This window comes from Artibeus jamaicensis, unplaced genomic scaffold, assembly GCF_021234435.1.
Source record: "Artibeus jamaicensis isolate MK-2021 breed Jamaican fruit bat unplaced genomic scaffold, CSHL_Jam_final contig_519, whole genome shotgun sequence".
Lineage (NCBI taxonomy): Eukaryota > Metazoa > Chordata > Mammalia > Chiroptera > Phyllostomidae > Artibeus > Artibeus jamaicensis.
In genome coordinates this window covers 4,668,542-4,691,195 of record NW_026521871.1, presented here as the reverse complement: position 1 = coordinate 4,691,195, position 22,654 = coordinate 4,668,542, and the positions used below count along the sequence as shown (strand labels likewise).

The window sequence follows — 22,654 nt, the reverse complement described above, 5'->3', positions numbered from 1 at the left end:
CAGGATTGGGAGAGGTGTGGGTGTGTCTGTGGCCCATCCCTTTGGTCTGGATATCCCACTTGTCTTGGGGGGCCTTTCTCTTCCCTGGAACGAGTCTATTTGGATTCGTTCACTAGTGTTGATATAGAAATGGTAGAACATCAAGAAGCAGACTGGGCAGCCCTTTTCTTTCTGTTTCTTCCTTATCATTTGTAGGGCAAAGTATCACCCCAGTATTTGTATGTCTGTACCCAGTTACCAGTCCTCTGCCCACAGAAGGGATGTACAGGGAATGTGATGCACCGCTTAGGTACCAAGGGCCAGAGTGGTTGCCTGTTAATGGGCCACTGATGAGGCCACTGTTATGGGGGTAGGGGAAGTGTTTGTCCCCTTTTGATCTTAGGTCCTATGGTGATGTCACACACAATCTTGATTGTAGCTTACTTGAAGCACTAATGGCAAATACCACCTACATTATTTTGTAAAATGGGAACAAAACAAATAGGCATGCTTTCTACATAAGAGCTTTTAACACAGAACTTTGTAACTATCATTTACTCTTGATAGTTCAATTTTAAAATTCTTTCAGATTTCCAGAAAAGTTGCAAAAGTAGTACAAAGGATTTCTGTATCTCTTTCTGCCAAGATTACCCAAATATTAAGTTTACTGCATTTACTTTCTCTTTCTCTCTGCACACACAGATACACACCCATCCATGCTCACATACTTTTTTTCTGGACAGTTTGTAAGAAAGTTGCAGACATGATGCTTCTTTGCCTTTAATTATGTCAGGGTATATTCCTCCTAACAATGGCACTTTTTTTCATAAGCATAATATCATCACTCACAGAAAATTAACATAGTTATAGTTCTGTTATTTAAAGATCTATTAAAATTTAGTCAGTTATTCCACTAATGTCCTTTATAGGAAAATAAAAAATGTTCAGTATTTAAAAAAGCCTTTTTTGGTCAGGATCCAAATACATGATCATATATGACATGGGGTTGTCCTGTCTCTAGTCTTCTTAAGTCTGGAACTTTTTTGTCTTTCACAAGCCTGCTCTTGGAACTGAGTAGGCCACTTTGTAAAATTTCCCTCACACTGGATTTGTGTGGTATTTTCTCATGATTAGATTTGGGTTGTCATTTGTTCTCTGTGTCCTGTTTCTGAGAAAGAACGTGTGGAACTTGCTGAAGCCATGTTCTCCCCTCACCCCCTTTGTGTCTACACTGTTTTTGATCTGATACTCTTCCTTGGGGAAGAAAGTTTTAAACATGCACCCCTACTTTGCATGTTTTTCTAAATTATAGATTCTATTAGTCGCTTTCTGCTATTTTAACAAAATGAGACCGGGTGCCTTAAAAATCCGGAAATTTTGTTCCTCACAGTCTGTAGCCTCCTTTCTCTGCCAGCTCCAGCCAGTACAGATCAGGGTGGCGTTAGTACGAACTCTTTGACATCGTGTAGAGGCACAAGATGTCAGAAGGTTCATACCAAGAGTCAGGATGATATTACCCAGAATTTATGCCTAAGTTTTGTAAATGGGATTGAAGTCCAACAGCAAGGTGTTGGCCAATTTTGTTTTTGATGAAGATGCGCTTCCTGGCTGGCAGACAGCCATCTTCTGGCTGTGTCCTCACAAGCTGCAGAGACATCTCACTCATGTCTCTTTCTGCAAGGGCACTAATCCCATTGTGGGGGCTTCCACCTTCATGACCTAATTACCTAGCAAAGGTGTCACCTTCAGATACCATCACAGTGGGAGTTAGACCTTCAACATACAAATTTGGTGGGAACAGAATTCACTTGTACTATAGAAGTACTATTATACTGATGCTATGTACATTATAAAACATTCCCAAAATACAAATTAAGAGGGGTAAATGAATATTTGTATAAATATTTCTGTATACACACACATATACATACATGTGTATAAGTGCATAGGTGTTCTGTTTTTTTTCTTCAACTAGCCCAGTGCTAGAGACCCTACAACGAGCAGCAGTTACAGTCAGCTCTCTGCAGGGAGGAATAACCTGTTGCATGATAGGTTGGGAGTCCTTGGTCTTGCTGTAGGTGTAGGATTTCCTCTAATACAGGGATCAGTGAATGTACCTGGGACCAAATCTGACCTGCTGCCTGTTTTTGTAGAGCCAGTGAGCTAAGAATGTTTTTACATTTTAAAATTGTTGAAAAGATTAAACATGTAATAATTTAAGACATGTGCAAATCATGTAATTCAAATGTAAGTTCTGTACGTAACTTACTGGCACACAGCCCCACCCATTTGCTTGCAGGCAGCTGAGTGCAGTGTGGCCTGTTACAGAATGCGTGTGCCAACTCCTACTCTAACACCATCTATTAATGAAACTACCACTTACTGAATAATATGTTTCAGGTCCTCAATTTAGAGTACTGTATTAATCCTCACCGCAATCCCATGAAGTAGGAGTCTGCTAAGATATCTCATTCTAAACGATTGTCTCCATCCAGAAAGGACAAACTTTGAGGCTCACAGGGGGAAAACTTTGCCGTGATGACATAGTAAGTGAAGGGACTGGGGTTTGATAGCAGGTCTTCTGTGTCCTGGTGGTTATGGGTCATTCTGGACTTTCAAAATATTCAGGTGTTTGCTGGGGTGGGTTGCTGGTCACTGGGATTAGCCCAGGCCCCTAGATGGTCTGTGCAGAGAGGTGTTTGCCCGGTCCACTGCAGTGTCTCTGGCATGCTGAGTGCCTAGTCACTGCTTAGTAAAAAGGTGATGCCTGAATGAAAGAGGGATATGGAAGTGTGGTCAGGGTCAGTTGTTATATTACATTTACTGAGTAGAACCACTTCATCTTGAGCTAGAACATGCTTCCTGCAGCTTTGGGGAATCCGAGGCAAGAAGTTTAGGGGTGAAGAATAAGGTGAGGCCGGAAGCCTGAGGGCGTAGGACCTCAGGTTTCTCGGTTATTTAGTAAGTGGTAACTGAGGAAGGCAAGTCCTTTGGGGATGCTTGGGCTTTGATCCATGTCCCATGGGCTTGTGCCTTCACAGGATGACATCATCATCTGCTTCTGAAACAGACCATGGGCCAGGAGTACTATTCAGGTAGGCATTTGTTATTCTTCTTTAATTAAAAAATACTGCATAGGACTTTCAGTTAAGATAGTGGTGTAGGTAGACATGGTTCTCCTCTCCCCACAAACACATCAAAATTACAGCTAAAATGTAGAACAACCATCACTCAGAACCATCAGAAATTGAGATGAATGGAAGTCTGACAACTATGGAATTAAAGAAACCACAACCATCTACACTGGTAGGAGGGGTGTAGATGAGGAACAGACTGGTCCCTCATCCACGTGTGATGGATAAAAATTCTGGAGGGATATCTTGGGAGTGAGGAGTTTCATGCCCACACTAGGCCCCCAGCCTAGGGTTCCGGTGCCAGTAAGATAAGTCCCCACAACTATAGGTTGCAAAAACCAGGTGTTTGAGTTGGTGGAAGAAACTTTTGGAGCCCCAGGCAGTTCCTCTTAAAGAACCCCCCCACACGGACTCACCTATTCAGACTCATTCATCTCTGAGCTCTAGCACTGGGGTAGCAGCTCGTAAGGCACGAGTGGTATACTACAGGGAGAAACTTAAGAGTCTGTCATCAAGGTGAGCAGAGGCCATTGTCCTTTTTCTAAACCCTCTTCCCACAGAACCAGCAAGCTGGTGCCATATCTAAGACTCCACCAACCTGGTTAACACTGTTTGGTCCACCTTGGAGATCTATAGAGACTGCCCCACGCACCTTATGGGCCCATTCAGGCTGCTTTCCCATATGAATGGCTGGTCTTGGCTCAAGCTTCACAACTACTAAATCTTACCAAGCAACAGCTGGCCTCAGTGAGCTCTAGGCTGGGCACTAGCAGCAGCCAGTTTAGTTTCACAGTTTGGCTTTGCCTGGGAATCTCCCAAACCAGCACAAGTAATAGCCTTCTCAGATTGCTTTATAACTCAGGAAGGGTGACCCCAGGCATAACACAGGTGGGGGGGGTGGCCTTGGTTTGTACCACCCAGGAAACCTCAGGGCCAGCACACCCAATGGACAGCTACAGACTATTTCAGAGAACCACCACCCTGTCCCTGCATAGCTGATCCTTCCCGGGGGGCAGAGGTTGGTGGTCAGTGGTCATAGCCAGTCCTTGCAGCTGGCTGGTCTGGGTAACTCTTTCCCAATGATCTGCTGACAGCAACCAAGGCTCAACTATAAGAGTAGGGTGTACCCAGTTCACAAAAACGGTGCACCTTGAATACTCAGCTTGGGTGATAGGGAAAACTGTGCCAGTGGATTCTACAGGACACCTACTACATTAGGGCACACTACCAAGATGGGGAGTCAAAACAGCTCTACCTAATACATAGAAACAAACACAGGGAGGCTGCCCAAATGAGGAGACAAAGAAACATGGCCCAGGTGAAAGAACAGATCAAAACTCCAGAGACAGATCTAAATGAAATGGAATAAACATTCAGATGCAGAGTTCAAAATACTGGTTATGAGGATGCTCAAGGAATTTAGTGAGGACCTTAGCAGCATAAAAAAGATCCAGTCAGAAACAAAGGATTCACTACTTGAAATAAAAAACAATTTACAGAGAAACAACAGTAGAGTGGATGAAGCTGAGAATCAAACGAATGATTTGGAACATAAGGAACAACAACAACAACATCAACAAAAACAACAACCAATCAGAACAACAAGAAGAGAAAAGAATCCAAAAACATGAAGATATTAATAATCAGCCTCTGGCGCAACTTCAAGTGGTCCAACATTTGCATCATGGGGATGCCAGAAGGAGAAGAGAAAGAGCAAGAAATTGGAAATCTACTTGAAAAAATAATGAAAGAAAACTTTCCTATTTTGGTGAAGGAAATAGACATGCAAGTCCAGGAAACACTGTGAGTCCCAAAGAAGGTGGATGCAAAGAGGACCACACCAAGACACATCATAATTAAAATGCCAGAGGTTTAAAGATACAGAGAATCTTGAAAGCAGTAAGACAAAAGCAGTTAGTTACCTACAATGGAGTTCCCATAAAACTGTCAGCTGATTTCTCAAAAGAAACTTTGCAAGCTATAGGATATTGGCAAGAAATATTTAAAGTCATGAAAAGCAGGGACCTATGGCCAAGAGTGCTCTACCCAGCAAAGCTTTCATTTGCAATTGAAGGGTAGATAAAGAGTTTACCAGATTAGAAAAAACTTAAGGAGTTCATCATCACTAAGCCATTATATGAAATGTTAAAGGGACTTATTTAAGAAAAAGGACATCAAAGCCATGAACAATAAAATGGCAAAAATGCATAGCTATCATACTTGAATCAAGAAACAAACTAAGCAAACAAAAAGAACAGAGACAGAATCATGGATACAGAGAGCATTTTGTTTTGTTGGTTGCCAGATGGGAAGTGGGTATGGGGGAATGGGTGAAGAAGTGAGAGGATTAAGAAGTACAAGTAGGACAGGAACGAGTATAAAGAACACATGGACAAAAACTAAGGGGGGTGGGGTGGAAATCGGAGGGAGGTGGGGAGCACTGGGGGGGATGGGCTGGGATGGGAGTAAAAGACAAAACTGTACTTGAACAATAATTAAATAAAAAAATTTTTAAAAAGTACAAGTAGGTAGTTACAGAATAGCCATGGGGATGTAAAGTACAGTATAGGAAATGGAGCAGCCAAAAAACTTAAATGCATGACCCATGGATATAAAAAATGAGGTGGGGATTGCCTGAGGGACAGGTGGGTGCTGGGTGGTAGGGCTGCAAAGGGAGAAAAATCAGGAAAACTGTAATAGCATGATCATTAAAATATAATAAAACAAAAAATATTGCCTATTGTATATGAATGTTCTCTTTTTTTTAAAATAAAAATATCTTATTTATTTATTTTTGGAGAGAAGAGGAGGGAGGGAGAAGAGAGGGAGAGAAACATCAATGTGCGGTTGCCGCTCATCTGCCCCCACTAGGGACTTGGCCTGCAACCCAGGCATGTGCCCTGACTGGGAATCAAACCTGTGACCCTTTGCTTTGCAGGTCTGTGCTCAGTCCACTGAGCTACACCAGCCAGGTCTCTTTTAGAACATTTGTTACAGCTTAGATCTATTGACTGTTTCTCCTCATTTTGCCTCCCTAGAATATGAAACTGTTTTAATAGGTTTACATTTATATATTTATACAAATATGTAGGTTGTTTTTACATAAACAATGTACTGTATCATTCTGCTTTTTTCATTCAATAATAGCTTTAAAATGTTGTTGCTGCCTAATACATTTAATGTAGTCCTTTTAGTTTTAATGTAGCATTCCATTTTTAAGAATATCCTGCAGAGGCAATTAGCTATTTTCCTGCTGATGGTCATTAAGGTCACTTCACTGAGAGCAACCTTTTATCTGTATTTCCATGTGCACATTTGCCAGTATTTGTTTAGGGTCAATACAGAGAATGGGAACTGCTGGGTCACAGGAAAATAGAAACGAGGGTCTTGGCTGTGCTGTTTCTCTCTCCGGTCCTTGATGCCCTAGGGTGTGATTACCTTTTCCCTCGGTGGTCTGCTTAGCCTTGCTTCTTGTGTATATTATTTATTTATATTTCTTTCTGGAGGTTGAGAGGGCAAGAGGAAAAGCTCACTGTGTTATTTGCAGGCCAGCTTCTTGACTTACTATGGTTGGACTTATGATTTTTTTAACTTCAGGATGGGGAGAAAGCAATATGTGTTAAGTAGAAATTATACCTAGAATTTTTATCCTTTCCCAGATAGTGACATGTAGCCTGAAACTCTTATGTTGCTGGGCAGCGGCAGTGGGATGATTTTGCCCAACTGTATGCTAATGTAGGTGTGCTGAGCATGTTCAAAGTAGGCTGGGCTAAGCTGTGATGCACAATACGTTATGTGTATGAAATGCATTTTGAACTTACAGTTTATGGGAATGTAAATGTAATCTCCTTGAGTTGAGGGGCATTTGTACATCACTCCAAGTATGTCCTGTGGGTTTTCTTTCCTTGGTTTGTTGTGGAGTGACAAAAGATGTGTCAGATTTACCACAGCATCCTTGCCTTAATGCTACAGTAGGGTAGCAGGAGGGGCTGGTGGCATCTACCTCCAGGTAGGTGTTGTGGAAAGTAATTGGAGAGGCAGTAGGAAGAAGGGAGGGCAATGAGGTGTGTGGAGGAACAAGAGAGAACCTGTGGACAACAGGTTTTGAACTTGGCAGCGAACTTGAGATTTGCTCCTGTTGAGAGATTCTCACTGAAGAAGCACCATGAAATAGTTGTTTGAGTGGAGGGCATAGACTTTGGAACTGGGTAGAGAGATTTGGTTTGAATCTTGTTGTAGGCTTAGCTAAGTCAACCTGCTGTGAACCTGGCTTTTTGTGAAGATCCTTGAGATTAGTCCTGAAGGGAGAGATTCCAGAAGACAGTGGATATGAAAGGGTCACCCACAGTGCCTGACACTCACTAGGCACGAATTTTTATTCTCTCCTGTGTGTTCTAGTTACTGAGCCTGGTGCTGAGACTAGAAAAGATGACTTCTGAGTAGGTCTTGCTTTCAGAGCACTTGGGACTAGAAACTGACTTGCAAGTAAATGAGCATAAGCAAAATGTTGAAGCAGCCCGAAGGAGGCAGGAGAAACTGCTTGGAGTTTTCTCAGTAAGAAGCACTGGAGGAATAAAAAAAACCATGACTGAATCTTCCCTTTCTTTGGACCTTAAACCATGCTAGAGCAAGTGGATATTACAGTGTACTATTTTCGTTTTTATATCAAATTTATGCCTAACAAATGGTTTCTAATTGTTTTCAAGACCCCCCCCCCTTTTTTTTTGCACAGAATAGTATGGCTCTGCCCAACTTGTGAAGTCGATATTTTGACTTTGAAAGTCACTGTATCTTTGTCATTTATATCCCAATAAAGCTGGGGGGAAAGGGGAAAAACATCACCCAGTGACTTCCCTGAAGTCATCTGGCTGGTTCTCTGCAGTCCCACAGTGGATGGTGGGCTGGAACAAACAGCACAGTTCTGAATGGATCTAGGGTTTTTAATTGTCCAATGTTACATATAAGTTAAATATTTTATTTATTTACTTTTAGAGAGAGAGGAAGGGAAAGAGAAAGAGAAATATGGGTGTGTGAGAGAAACATTAATTGGTTGCTTCTTGGGCCCACAACACAGGTGTATGCTCTGAATGGGAATCAACAGGCGACCTTTTGCTTTGTGGGACAATGCCCAACCAACTGAGCCATGCATGCTAGGCAGGGCAGGGTATTTTATATTTTATGATTCAGAGTGTCATCTTCTGACCAGCAGCGTCAGCATCACCTGGGAACTTGTTAGAAATGCAGAATCTTATAATCTGAGACCCCACTCTGGATCTGCACTTAAGGATTACCCAGTGATTCCTGTGAACATGGAAATTTGGGAAATGATGGCCTAGGACAAGTCCAGGTAACTGGGCTCACATCTTTGTAGCATTTCCCCACATCCACCCCAGGAAGTGCTGTTCCCTGTTGAGACAGATTGGAACCCTAAAACAGTGTATGTGAAAAAGGCCCCACTGTGGTGAATTGCTTGTGAACTTTGAGAAAAAAGATATTAAAAAGGTCTGCTGGTGGCTAACTGGGCTCAAATTTAAAAAAGAACAAAAAAATCCCCCAAAACCGAAACAGAGCCTAAGAGACATTTCTAGATGGGCCTCTCACACAAAATGCATGTCAGGGAGAAGCCTGCACTGAACTGCCTGCCTCTGTACTGAACTGTCTGCCTGTGCTGTTTCTGCCATCTGAGTCAGCCCTTTTAAAGGAGTTCCTGGAATCATATTTTAGCCAATAGGACTGAGGCTTTCTCCATACAACTGGAGCTGCCTAACTGTATCCCCATCAATATCTTCACTTGCCAGTTGGCTCGATTCTGACCAATCAGGATAGTGCCTTTGGGCCAATTAAACTGCAGGGATTTGGGTCCTTATTTGCATAGGGATGGATTGATCAGGGACCCGGGGAGGACTTCTGTGTGTGTAAGTCAACTTAACTCAGGCTGCTTAGAGGCACTTTTCCTTTCTACTGAAGACTGTGTTCCACAGCTGAGCTGAAACACTAAGGATATCTCACAGGAGTGGAGTGGAGCAGACCAGTTCAGGGCAAAGCAGATCACTAAGGAGCTGAGCAGAGCTGTCTTAGCTAGGGAGGGGTCTGCTGTATCACTATTGAACTGTGCATAGCCATGCTGAGTCACTATTGGGCTGTTTTGCATTAAATAAAGTTTCCTTCTTTACCACACTCAAATTGAGGATTGCTGTTGATACTGCATTGCTGCCGATGGCCATTGGCTGACAGTTTTTAGGGAGGCCTCCACTTTCAGCCCAGGAATCAGCACTTTCTTTGTTAAGTAGGTGAAAATAGATGAAAGAAAGGGAAGATGATAGTCCACATTTTGTTTACCATCTAAACAGCTGTGGTTTTATGGTTGGATATTCTCTTAAGGCTTTTAAGTCTTTCTTAAAAGTAAGCTGTGTATACAACTCTCGTTTTCTTGGCTAGACAAAATGAAATGGGTTTTGAAAATTGGAGATGGATGAATGAGGTTTTTATATATCACCACTTGCTTTTACTCATCGGCTCTTGTTCTTGTTCTGTTCATTTCCTTTTGGAATGAAGCATTTTTAATAAAGAGAGGAATTTAAAAAAGGGGGTCAGGGAAACCAAAACATGAAAAGAAAAATTCTGTCAAGCTCTGTAGGTTTTCTCAGTTCTTTATAGTGCTTGAAAAGTAATATTTTGTTGCGACTAAATCTAATTAATAGGTAGCTGGTACTCATCAAAACCTCATTTCTTTCAACCTTGAAGGCAGTTGGAAAGATACACAGATCTGTGTATTAGCACAGCAAACGAATCACTTAGAGCTTTATCAGCAATATAAGCAGCAGATGGACAGTCATGTTTAAAAAAATAAAACACATCTTATGGTTTTCACTGTGGCATGTAATGAACGTGTATTGATTGATAGGATCATGTTCAAAATATATATAATTTTGAAACCAGAGACTAAACTGTAGTAGGCATGGTTCTTAACTGAGTATCCAGCCTGTGCCTGAAAATTTGGATGGAATCAGCAAGTCTTTGGAAGTCTGTTCTCTGTCCTGCAGGGATTCATCAGGATGCTGTGGACTGACTGGATTTAAACAAAAAGGGAGGAGGAAAGTGCACACCTAGGAGGAGGGCACGGGAGGATTACAGCTCATGGACTTGCACCTTTGCAGGGTGCAGCTCCGGGCTGCTGGTTACATGGGCATTTCTTCCATTTTGAGCAGACCTCGTATGAATTGACACAGTGGCCAATGTGCTGATGGGCTCAAGTAAATTAGGTCAGGCCTTCATTGTAGCTCTCAGATGTTGGGAGCGCTAGTAGAAGAGAAAAAGTGATTGCAAATATTGCTTATTTAGAGGACAAGACCAATTCTGCGGGCTGTCTCCAGTCCCCCTCCAAATCAGTTATTTCTGTTGAAGCACACCCAGAACTTGATCATGTTTCATGTTTGTTAGGTAGAGTGTTGCTCAGTTTGGCAAGTATTTATTAAGTATCTACTTTGTACCAGGTCCTTGGTACTGCAGTTAAGCCTCAGATCTGCTGTTTGGTTGCTTATGCCAATGGAGCCAACAATATCCCTCAGCACTTTGCTTTGTATGTCTGTGCTTATACTATGGTAGTAATCTGGCAGCCCTGCTTTCAAGCCTGACTCTTATCAATAAAACATGACAAAAAATCTGTGTAGTGTGTTTGGGGAAATGGCTTATAGGAAGAAACGCAATGTTACAATAAAATTGGCCTGATCTGTGTATAGCTAAGGCTGAGATTGACAGGGCATTGTTATAATTAATGCTTTTTTTTTTTTAAAGCCATTCCTAATCTGTTGTGGGAAAATGAAGGAGTTTTTCTTAATCTGGGTGAAAAGTGAGAAAACCTGTCTGTTTACAGATGTTGTCATTTAGTCAAAACACAGATGACAGTCTACGTGCTTTGCTTTCCATCTGGACATACTGCATGTGGCTGAGCCATGATAATCTCCTACCTCCCTGGACAGAACCACACAAGACGTGGGTGTTTTGTTTGTGGCCCGAATGTAGCAGCGTTGAGGTCAGCTGTGAACTGCTTGCTTCCACCATATGTGTATTGGTGGTATCAGAACAGTCCTACTCACGTTTTAAGAAATTTATTAATTTTGCTGATGGAGAGAAAGGTCTGATTATATCGTGTTACTTAGCTGCTCAAAGAAGTTCATTGAAATAAATGTATTGAAACTCTAAGGTGTCTTTTCTTGGAGCTGGGAATGTGTCCTCAAAGTTTGGGTGTTCTCCAAGAAATGTCAGTAATGTCGCAGTTCTAGGAAATGGATTAGATGTCAGAATTTGGGAAAAGTGGTATTTCTTAAGGCTCTTTGAGGGGAAGGTGTAAGAGAATTTCATTTTAAATTTGGAAGGGTTTGATCCTTCCACTAAAAGAAATAATTAAGTTATATTTATAAGGTAGTAGGCAGAGTGCCATTTATTTATACACAACAGCTGTCAAGCTCTGGGTGTACCTGTGTCTGAGACTCCCATAAGTCACTGGATTTGGGTCTTAGAGTCTTTATCATTTTTGTAGGTTTGGGTAACTGGTTTGTGTAATGGGCAAGAAGTGTAGCTAATGTAAAAGATAGAAAACTTATATGTTGTGTTTCTTTAAACAAAGTTCGATGCAGCTACAGACTGACTTGTTAGCAGCATTTTATTATTATTTTTAACATTATTGGGCTATGAGAGATTTGTTTTCAAAAAACAAAGGATAGATCAATCCATTGTGATCCCTTATGAATTTCAATAGACTGATTTATAGAAAAGCTTCCTGGCAAGGAATTACAAAGAACCTGTCCAGCATGCTGTCCCTGACTGGCAATACAGGTGTGTTGGTATTGACTTCAGAGCTCTGGCTGTTGCTGCCTTTGCTTATTAAGAAATGCTAAAAAGAAGTCGGATTTAAAATGCTAAGAATGGCTGATGAGGCCGATAACAGATTCCAGGCTCCCCTTCGGCTGCAGACAGTACTGCCGAGGTGTCTGTCTGACAGGTGTACAGGCAGTGACTGTTCACAGCACACCTGTTCAGGGTGGCTTGTCCCTCCCTAAGGCCAGTGGGAAGGAGGCAGAAAAGGGAAAAAAGACACCAGAGAGGATTTGGTGCTCTGGGGTCCCCACGTGGCAACAGCAGGAGCACAGGCCTATCTCTCCTCACTTTCCTCCCCTCTGTGAAGTGAGCCTGCTTTTTCCACATCTTCCAGTGCAGACACCAGTTGCTCACAGGGTCTCAGATGCAGACGGAGGGGAGCAGATAGCAAGAGGTAGTGATGCTGATGCTGTCTTCTTGGTGGATTGCTTGACTCTTTCACCAGTTGAAAGACACCCACTTGGTATTCCCTGCTTCCAGGCACAGGTGATCTTCAGCTTATCCACTGTGGGGACCACAGTGACCTGGAAGGAGAGTGAGTGGGAACAGCTGGGCACGGTCATGATGGCCAGCATGTTGGAGTGGATCGTGGAGGCTCAGGCTGTGGCCACAGACACTGTGCTGCCCGTTGGGGTGGAGATGCTCACATTGCTGTCATGCACTGTGGTGATGAGATGCCAGCCCAGATAGATGTCAGTGTTGGTTAGGTGTGAGGAGGGGCCTCTGTCCATCACCACCTTGTTCAAGAAATGGTACCACATTACCTGCTACCTGACCTCCTGTTCAGCTCTGTTCCTGCTGCATGACCTGCTTCTACACCTCCTTGTCCATGTCTGTTACACTGATCTTCAGTACAGCTGCCTTCTTCCCTCTGAACTCTGTCTTCACCCTAATCTTCAGCTGGCTCTGAAGAACAACAGTGTGTTCTCTGGTATCACTTGAATAACTTAACACTGAAAGTTCTCAAAGTTGAAGGGGTCAAGAAGCACAGGGAGTCCAGGTAGAACGCCATGACTGGAGGAGTGCTGCCCTGGATAAGCAGAGCCCTGTCTTTCCCAGTCATGTGACAAGATCAATCTGATATGAAATGTCAGCATAATTCTCTAAAGGTGCAGAACTTCCTTTTCAGTGGTCCAAAGTTGTCACTCCCTACGGAGCCTTTTAGAACTGTCTTCACAAACGCAACCTCATTTTTCTCCATCGTGTGCAGGCAGAGCTCCTCGAAGGGCTGGAGCAGTCTGGCATCTGGCTCTTCTTGATGACAAGAACACTCCTTGGGGAACTTAATTGTACATCAGCTGCTGGCTAGCAGGTGCTGGATGTGCACGATGGTCTGAGGGTTCTTCAACACACAAGCCTTTGGTCCAAAGGTGGTCACTGGGCAGTGTCCATGCAGAGAATAGGTTCTCTCGAACTCCTTGGTGCTTCCTCAGGGCTGATGAGACAGAGGCTGCTGTACTTGGAGCTCCTGGATGGGCTGGCCGAGCCCCAGTCTGAGTCTGTGCTCAGCCTTTTACTCAAGTTGACATTCTCTTGTTCCATTTCTGTAGTTGATAAATGAAGACGTAGATCAGAAAAACAGTGATGCCATTCACTGCCACAGGGGCCTTCAGGGCCTACCTCCCTTGCTGCCATTCACAGTCACTAACCTGCACCCAATGCCATGGCTCCCCCCCTCCCCCACCATTGTGGCCAGGACCATGGTGCTGGACAACTGAGCATCAATCAGCACCATTATATTCTTTAGGGGAAACTTGAAAAATTTGAAATATTTTTGAAAAGGAAGCTTTTAAAAATTTTTCTGTTTAATTTATACATATCCCACCTTCACAGCAAAACCGATTTAGGAAAGAAGACAATGAGATTTGAAACATTTGAACACTATCAATTTGTATTTAGTTTCAGCAGTGTGGAAAGTAGATGCTTTTTAGATTAGTTTTCAGTAACTTTGACCAAAAGATATCTTCAATAGTTGCTTATTTTGAAAGGCTTAGATTAAGGCAAAAACAGTACACTATGTTCAACTTCATATTCATGAATCCCCTAAAATTAATCTCAACTTTGTTTTTTCTTTGTATATGAAAACACCTAATATCCACATTTGGCTTTAAAATGAGTGGAACTTTGTGTTTACATCATGTTTCTTGTATGAGTATGAAACAACATAGATACTCATTTCTACAAGTCATGGGATAATTTTGAGGAAGAAGGCAGAAGATCACCTTTCACCAGTAGTTTTAGGCTTTTTTTAAAAATGCAGATCTTGTCTTCAAATTTGACATTTCTTGTTGAAGCACAAAATGTGAGGCATAGACTACCTTATTTATCTGACAAATGATTTGGGAGGTGGTACATGAGGCCCTTGCGTGAGGATTTAAAACAAGTTTGATGGAGTCCAAACTTTCTCTCATTCCTGCTGAGAATGCTGAGGTCTGCAGAGTCTGAGACGCATTCAGGGTGACCAAGTCGGTGGTAGAAGTAGGCTTGACATCCCCTTCGCTCAGTTGCTAGTTACTGATTGTTCCTCTTAGGTAGAAAGGATGATGAACAAAAATGGTAATTGCACATGTAAATTTGGAGTCTCCACTGCTTTTTAGAATGAAATAATTTTCTCAAGGTTTTTATGCCATTTAACCCAACTTTAAGTATAACTGTACACATCGCCAGAATAAATGGAACAGAAGAGTTATTGTCAAATTTCACTTTGCCTGGGGTGTTAGCGCTAGGATACTGCAAAACTGCCCATATTTTTAAAGTGGCCAAATTCACTTTTTAAGGGGTCTGACTTAGTCTTTTTACCTTGTTGAGTTTGGTGTTAGGTTGTTATCCTAACATTGATAAGTTTGTTTTAACATCCGATGTTTTGTTTGTTTACATCATGTTTAGTTTAACCAATTACAGTGGATCAATTTGCAAGGACATTGAAGATCCTCTATTTCTTTGAAATGAATTTTGTCAGTTTTATTTTTGCCACATTTTGATATTTAATATGAAATAGATGGAGAGATAGAGTGGCTGTGTTAGTTGTAATTAGACTCATTTTACTAATATGGAATTTATTCCCTTTAAGCATTTGGAACCATTATCTTGGAGTATAAAACAAAACAAAGCAACACTCTAGCCTGCAAAATCCACGTAAGGGGCATAGTTGTTGCCACAGTTTGTTTTACTTTACAAACTAAGATAGGTCTTTGAAAATCAAGGGACATTGGCCATGGAAGGAGCTGTTGGTGTGGAAGAAATGGCATTTTGCACATGCTTGTTTTGAGATTGGCTGCTGCTGTGTAGGGTTGACTGGTGACAGTGGTAACAAGCTTCAGATGAAATGATGCACTTTTGCCAACACCATTTTGATTCTTCTTTTATGGACTCCTTGAGCCAATGTGAACACATAAGAAGAGCAAAACAAGGAATTGATAAAGACATTAAGCAGCTCACTGTGTGGCTTGGAATGTTGGTGGAATTCATCAAGTGCACATTTCCCTTTGTTTTCATTCACCATGGAAGCAAAAGAATGGTCTGATAGGTGTGCAGGCCGTGACTGTTCATGATAAACACGTATCATGCCCGAGCCTCCAGGATCCACTCCAACATGCTGGCCATCATGACCGTGCCCAGCTGTTCCCACTCACTCTCCTTCCAGCTCACTGTGGTCCCCACAGTGGATAAGCTGAAGATCACCTGTACCTGGAAGCAGGGAATACCAAGTGGATGTCTTTCAACTGGTGAAAGAGTCAAGCAATCCACCAAGGAGATAGCAACAGCATCACTACCTCTTGCTATCTGCTCCCCTCTGTCTGCATCTGAGACCCTGTGAGCACCTGGTGTCTGCACTGGAAGATGTTAAAAAGCAGGCTCATCTCACAGTGTTCTCTCCTTTCCTCAGTGTCTTTTTAAAATATATTTTATTGATTATGCCATTACAGTTGTTCCATTCCCCCCCTTCATTCCCCTCCACCCTGCATACCCCTTCCTCTACCACTCCTTCCCCTTTAGTTTACACAAGTTCTTTAGCTTCTGCATTTCCCATACTATTCTTGCCCTTCCCCTTGTCTATTCTCTACCTACCATCTATGCTACTTATTCTCTGTACCTTCTTCTCCTCCCACTCCCCTCTGGCTAACCCTCGATGTGATCTCCATTTCTATGGTTCCACTCCTGATCTAGCTGTCCTCTTAGTTTGCTTTTGTTTTAGGTGTGGTTGTTAGTAACTGTGAGTTTGCTGTCCCTTTACTGTTCATATTTTTTATCTTCTTTTTTTTAGATAAGTCTGTTTAACATTTCATATAGTAAGGGCTTCATGATGATGAACTCCTTGAACTTGACCTTATCTGAGAAGCACTTTATCTGCCCTTCCATTCTAAATGAAAGCTTTGCTGGATAGAACAATCTTGGATGTAGGTCTTTGGATTTCATGACTTGGAATACTCCTTTCTAGTCCCTTCTTGCCTGTAAGGTCTCTTTTGAGAAAACTGCTGACAGTCTGATGAGAACTCCTTTGTAGGTGACTGTCCCCTTATCTCTTGCTGCTTCTAGGATTCTCTCCTTGATTTTAATCTTGGCTAATGTAATGACGATGTGCCTTGGTGTGTTCCTTCTTGGGTCCAACTTCTTTGGGACTCTCTGAGCCTCCTGGATTTCCTGGAAGTCTATTGCCTTTGGCAGATTTGGGAAGTTCTTCTTTACCATTTATTCAAATAAGTTTTCCACTTGTTGCTGTTCCTCTTCCCCTTCTGGTACCCCTATAATTTGGATGTTGGAACATTTAAAGATGTCCTGGAGGTTCCTAAGCCTCTGCTCATTTTTTTGAATTCTTGTCTCTTCATTCTTTTCTGTTTGGTCTTTTTTTTTCTTCCTCTGGTCCACTCCAGTGATTTGAGTCCTAGTTTCCTTCCCATCACTATTGGTTCCCTGTGCATTTATTTTCCTTCATTTCACTTAGTTTAGCCTTCATTTGTTTCTCTAATTTGTGGCTAAAATCAACCAGTTCTGTGGGTATCCTGATCACCAATGGTTTGAACTGTGCATCTGATGGGTTGGCTATCTCTTGGTCACTCAGAAGTATTGGCTCTGGGGCTTTGATTTGTTCTTTCGTTTGAGCCATAATGTTTTGGTCTTGTTACTCCTGTTATGTATGAGGGGCGGAGCCTTAGGTGTTCACCAGGGCGGGGCTGGCCAGGTCGCTGGGTTGTGGTGTTGTATGTGGGGGCGGGGTCAGAGAGGGGCAATGGTGCTTGCTCCATGCTCTCTCTTGGATTTTGGTCCTCCCTGCTTCTTCCTGCAAGCAAATTGGGCCCTTCTGGTGCTGGTTCCCGGATGTGTGGGCTTGTGCACCCTCCAGGACCCTGTGGGTTTGTCCAATGAACTCTCTATGAGCCTGGGACTCTCTCCCAGCACCTCGACCCCCGAAAGTTTTTCTAGTTGGTCTACTTACTTAGGCTTTAATTTCCGGTGCTGGGGCCCTGGTTTGGGTCCATCTCACTACTTGTTTTTTTGCCTGGTTTATCTGCGCGCGAGTGTGTGACCATGGTCAGCCAGCCACCTTGTGCCCTCACTGGCTCTGCCTGTTGCCACCCCACGCCTGGGCTCTGCCAACCGCCTGTGTTGCCTGGGTTGGTCTGGCCACTTTTCCCTGCACGACCCCTCTCTGCCAGCCGCTGACTTCGCCCCTTTTACTGGTCTGGCTGAATGGTTCGTTTTTGTCAGACTTCTGTACAGTTTAATTTTCTGTCTGTTTTGGTTGCGTTTTTGTTACTAAAACTTTGTTGTCTTTAATCTTGGTTGTGTGAGGAGGCACAGTGATTCCACCTATGTCTCCATCTTGGCCAGAAGTTAAAAAATATTCTTGATATATCATGTGGTGATTGCAGATACTAGGTTTCTTCCCTCAGATCTGCTCCTTGTGACCCGGGAATGCATTCAATGCTAGTTGGTAAGTCTCTGATGAACCTCAGCCCACATACTGCTTTAGGGACTTCACTTTAATTAGCATCTTCTTCCAAGATGTAGGCTGCACACAGATAAGTTGCCACTCCCCCAGTGTTTTTATTCACCAGGGAAGCAAAGGAATGGTCCAGCAAAGGAGAGAAATTGACAGTGGGTGTTCTTGCTTGAGTGATACAGTGCAGCTAGTGTCTCTGTCTTTTTACCATGAAGACTCTTTTTCTTATCCATGAACCAGAACCTGTGGCTGGTCATCCTGTGCTGCCCTCTTCCTGTCTCTTATTTTAGAGTTCATTAGTTTATGATAGGGTGGAGTTATATGAGATGCACTCATTAAACTTGGGAATCACTTAAGTTGTAACTCCACTTAAGGTCAGGAGACCACTGCCCAAGAGCTGGGGTGCAATGGCCTGTAGTGGGGTCTCAGCAGGAAATGTGAGCTTGCCTGTCACACTAGTTTCTAGTGCTGCTGTAACAGGGCACCAGAGTCTGGCCAGTTTGAACAACAGAAATTTGTCTCACAATTCTGGAGGCCAAAAGACCAAATCTAGCCGTGGACAGGGTTGGTTCCCTCTGAGGGCTCTGTTCCATGACACTCTCCAAGCTTCTGGAAGTTTGCGACCAGTCTTTGGTGTTCTGTGGGCTTGGAGAAGCATCACCCTGATCTCTGTCTTTATCTTACATGATGTTCTCCCTCTGTGCATGTGTGTCTGGGTGCAGTTTTTCCCTTTTTTATCAGGATGTTAGTCGTATTGCATTAAGGTCAACTGTAATGACTTCCTTTTTTAAAAATCTTTAATCTAGGATATGTTTTTATTGATTTTAGAAAGAGAGGAGAGGAGGATGGGGAGAGAGAGAAAGAGAAAGAGAAACATTGATGTGAGAGAGAAAGGTCCATTGGTTGCCTCCTGTACGTGCCTTGACTGGGTATATGCCCTGACCCAGGGTGGAGCCCACAACTTTTACAGGACGATGTGTATAGGACGATGCTCTAACCAACTGAGCCACTGGACCAGAGCCCTAGTGACTTCATCTTAACTCGTTATTTCTGTGATGACCCTATTTCTAATTAAGGTCACATTCTGAGGTTGTGGGGTTAGGATATATGGTTTGGGGAGACAAAGTAAGAATAGTTTCAATTAAGCTTCAGATTTGAAATTAGTGAACACCTGTGTTTTACAGTATTTTTTCTAGGTGCTTTCACATATCCTGTGTTCTTTACCACAACAAACAAGTATATTCATGTTTATGAAGGTTGTAGAGAATTTATAATAGAATAAAATACAGTAAATTCTATAGATGAACAAGAACACTTTAGTCTTCTACTCAGTTTCTCCCTTCTCCCTCCCTTCCTTTCTTCTTTCCTTCCCTCCTCTTTTTTTTTTTTAAGGTTTTGTTTATTCTTAAAGGAGGGAGAAAGGAGGGAGGGGAAGGAAGGGAGAAAGAGAGGGAATGCCATTGTGATATTCTTTTGAGTTAATAAAACTATTGTAATAATCATAACCTGAATGTTTTTTTCATACAAACAACTTAAACCTACTTTTGCCCACCCGTATACAATACAGTATTATTAACTATTGTTGCCTTGCTGCACAGTAGATTTCCATCACTCATTTATTTTATAACTGTAAGTCTGCACCTTCTGATCGCCTTTACCCATGTAGCCTGTCCCCCAACTTTCCACTTCTGGCAACCAACAATCTGTTCTCTGTATTGATGAGCTTTGTTTTTTATTTTGTTTTGTTTTTAGATTCAACATGTAAGTATATCACTTATACCTCAATTTTTAAAAGCATGTAGAAAATAAAGAAAAAAATTTCCCATGCAAAAAACCCTCAAAATCTTACTTGAAGTCTTAATATACAAAAAAAATATTTTAAAAAAGATCTCACTGAATCAGGTTAGAGGCTTCCACTCAACTTCCGTCCTCCTTTCCTTGCTTGTGTTCTCTTGCCCAGAGCATAGTTGGAAAGGACATTGAGAAATGTCTGCATGTGAGCATGTTTGCCATTTGGTGAGAGTTTTTTTTCAGGTAGAGGGAAAATAGAAAAAGTAAGAATGTTATACCCTTTGGATAATCTCAGGTTATTTGTGGGCTCAAATCAGTGTTCATGGTTTATTCTTTTGTTTATTCAACAAAAATTGAGGGTGATTTGTGTAAGATGTTGGGGGATTGAAAGATCAATGAGATATAGTCTCTTCCATAAGAGTTTAGTCTCCATCCATCCATCTATCCCTCATATTTATTGAGTGCCAACTATTTGATATGCCCTGTTTATGGTATTTGAAAAAGTACAAAACTGGCCAATGACACCTGCCTCTTTGAGGCTGTGTTTTATTGTGTGTGTGTGATGGTGGGAGGACTAATACTTTAGAAGGTGAGGAGTGTCAGGAAGAAGGAAAGAAGGTTAAGGGAAATGAAGAATCTGGTAGGTATCCCCTCTTTTAAATAGACCTCATTTAGAAAAGTTGTCATTGGGTAAATGTGTGAAGGAGATAAAGTTTAGCATGTGTTATCAGGGGTACAGAGGGGACAGACAGATCACTCTCCTGCATAATCTCATTTGGACTCCACAGTAACCCTTAAGAGGAGGTTCTGTTATCAACACTGAGCTCAGGCTCAACTTGTCCAGGATCAAGTGTCTATGCAGTAATGGTCGAATCAGTCTTAGGGTGCAACATGCAGCTGGCTAATTGGACAAATGTTTCTCTGTGACTGTGTTTAATGGGAACCTTCCAGTTTCTGTTGCAGGCCCTCCCAGTCTTTGCTAGCCTATATGTGCCAGAGTGGCTGAGGCTGTGTCTGTCTTGCTCACTGGGCTCTCCAGAGCACCTCAGTCATAGCTGTTGCTCCTTATACCTATATTGATGGACCAAGAAGGTAAAATAGACCTCTAGTCAAGAGGGCAGTGTAGAGTTGCTGAGGAATTTACATGCATGACTCATGGACATGAACAAAGGAGGAGGGATGCTGGAGGGGAGTGGAGGGTGCTGGGTGGAGGGGACAAAGGGCGAAAATTGGAACAACTGTAATAATATAGTAAAAGATAAATGAAATAAAATTTTTAAAAAGGATAAAATATGGTCTCCCCCCACCCTGTAATTAGAGAAAGGATCAAATACCCAAGCCAGTACTGATAGATACCACACAAGTGAGAGAAGAAGGAATAAGACCAGCATCCTCCTGGTACCAGTCAAACATCAGCTTTTAGTTGGAATTGTGAAGCTCCCTGCAGCTGGGGCTCCAGGTAGCTGCTTCATGTGTGCAGCTTCTAATTTTCTCTGTGGGTCACGCTAAATAGTCCATTGTTCATCAAGAAGAAAGGAAATTGATTTTAAATTACTCCTGTATTACTTAAAAACCAAAGTGCCACAAATGCTTTATGGGATCAGGGAGAAGATGGGCCCAGGGTTTTAGCTGCACTAAAACTTGCTTAATTAACCGGACACTGTCTATTACCATCTGACAGCTGGTATGGCCCCTCTTCTGCAGACGGGCTTGGTTTTGAAAGCCACACTCTCAGGGCCACGAGGCCAGAGGATTTCTGCTCTGCCCACCCTTTCTTGGGCCTGGGAGCTGCTTGCAGGCTTGTGAGACTGATTGTTAGATTTTGAGGAATTTTGTGAGCTGGTTGTTTTATTTATTTTAATTCTTATTTATTGATTTTTAGAGAGAGAGGGAAAAACATCATTTTGTTCTACTTAATGCACTCATTGGTTGATTCTTTTTTAGATGTATGTAAGCACTTCTTTTTTAAAAATATATTTTATTAATTATGCCATTACAGTTGTCCAATTTCCCCCCCTTCATTCCCTTCCACCCTGCATACCCTCTCCCACCCACATTCCCACCTTTAGTTCATGTCCATGTGTCATAAGCTCTTTAGCGTCTACATATCCCATACTATTCTTTCCCTCCCCCTGTGTGTTTTCTACCTATCATCTATGCTACTTATTCTGTGTACCTTTTTCCCTGTCTCTCCTCCTCCCACCTCCCCTGTTGATAACCCTCCATGTGATCTCCATTTCTGTGGTTCTGTTCCTTTTCTAGTTGTTGGCTTAGTTTCTTTTTGTTTTTGTTTTATGTGTGGTTGTTAATAATTGTGAGTTTGCTGTCATTTTACTGTACATGTTTTTAACTTCTTTTTCTAAGGGCTTGGTGATGATGAACTCCTTGAACTTGACCTTATCTGAGAAGCACTTTATCTACCCTTCCATTCTAAATGAAAGCTTTGTTGGATAAAGCAATCTTGGATGTAGGTCCTTGTCTTTCATGAATTGGAATATTTCTTTCCAGCCCCTTCTTGCCTGTAAGGTCTCTTGTGAGAAACCAGCTGACAGTCTGATGGGAACTCCTTTGTAGGTAACTGCCCCCTTATCTCTTGCTGCTTCTAGGATTCTCTCCTTCATTTTAATCTTGGGTAATGTAATTATGATGTGCCTTGGTGTGTTCCTCTTTGGGTCCAATTTCTTTGGGACTCTCTCAGCCCTTGGACTTCCTGGAAGTCTATTGCCTTTGGCAGATTTGGGAAGTTCTTCTATATTATTTGTTCAAAGAAGTTTTCCATTTGTTGCTCTTCCTCTTCTGGTACCCCTGTAATTCAGATGTCGGAACATTTAAAGATGTCCTGGAGGTTCCTAAGCCTCTGCTCATTTTTTTGAATTCTCGTTTCTTCCTTCTTTTCTGTTTGGTTGTTTCTTTCTTCCTTCTGGTCCACTCC

At 42.2% G+C, this 22,654-nt stretch overlaps 1 protein-coding gene and 1 pseudogene across 3 annotated transcripts in view; one reads left to right on the top strand and one right to left on the bottom strand.

The window, feature by feature from the left end:
- Positions 1-13,655, bottom strand: part of LOC119062412 (NAD kinase-like) — a 36,679-nt pseudogene extending 23,024 nt beyond the window's left edge.
- PTPRG (protein tyrosine phosphatase receptor type G) overlaps positions 1-22,654 on the top strand; it is a 720,169-nt gene that overhangs the window by 24,917 nt on the left and 672,598 nt on the right. The window lies entirely within an intron of this gene.